At 37.5% G+C, this 1,106-nt stretch overlaps 1 pseudogene; it reads right to left on the minus strand.

Moving 5' to 3' along the window:
- Positions 1 to 316: 316 nt before the first annotated feature.
- On the minus strand, positions 317 to 724 carry LOC102773147 (annotated as a pseudogene).
- Positions 725 to 1,106: the final 382 nt, after the last annotated feature.

Below are 1,106 nucleotides of genomic sequence, written 5' to 3' on the forward strand. Positions count from 1 at the left end.
CCACTGTTCTAGATGAACTTGCTTCCTATTCATAAAGAATATTCTGACTTTTTCATGTTGGTAGATACTCACAATCAAACTATAGACATTTACAAAAATACCTGTTTTTCTTTAGAAATTAAATATGTTGGAGATAAATTCTTTATACTAAAGTAACTTATGATGTCCCTTTGCATTGTGAACTCTTAGCAGATTCTATTTCTTTACTCTATTAGGTCAGACATTCCCAAATCAGTACTGCCTTTCTTTTTCTTTCTTTTTTTGGGGACAGAATTTATGATTTTATTAACACAAATACAATGCATACACAATTTCTCTATTCATTTTCTTTGCTGTACAGCCTGGCATTGAGATTAGTGACTGATGGCCAGCTGGGCTGCTCTTTCCACAATGGCTTTGTGGTTCTTTAAGAGAAGACGTTGTGAGCAATCTCAGCACAGTAAGATTTGTTCCACATCAGCAACACTTCAAGCTCCTTGACGTTATGGATCAGAAACTTCTGAAAGCTCCTGGACAGCATGTGCTTTGTTTTCTTGTTGCTCCCATAGCCAATGTTGAGCATCAAGATCTGGCCCTTGAATCTTCTGTGCACCCTATTGTAAATGCCTCTGGGTTTACACCAGTTGCACTTAATTTTGACATATCGGTCTGACTGGTGCTGGATGAACTTCTTGGTCCTCTTTTGGACAATCTTGGGTTTCACAAGGGGTCTGAGGGCAGCCATCATGCTAAGTAGGAGATGGTTGCCACCTTCACTGGCAGTGCCGAGGAAGAGCAGTACTGCCTTTCTTGATGTAATTTCTATACTTTTTACCACAGCATTTATGGCTGTTGATATAGCCTATCATATGTTCTCAGGATTTGGCTTGAGTAGGTTACTCCATGGCTTCTGAAACTTGGAAGTGATTTGTGTAAGCTGGTACAGATGGTATCAAGTGATGCTTAGGTTGTCTTGACCTAAATAGAAGATCTCAGAATGTGATAATTTTTTTTTAAATGATGGCTCATGAAACTTTGTCAATGTTCAAAAGTAATGCAGTTATTTTTTTAGAGAACTATAAAGGGATCCAAACTTAAGAGACTAAATGTTGCATATATATATATAT

Source organism: Myotis davidii, unplaced genomic scaffold (assembly GCF_000327345.1).
Source record: "Myotis davidii unplaced genomic scaffold, ASM32734v1 scaffold318, whole genome shotgun sequence".
Taxonomy (NCBI): Eukaryota; Metazoa; Chordata; class Mammalia; order Chiroptera; family Vespertilionidae; genus Myotis; species Myotis davidii.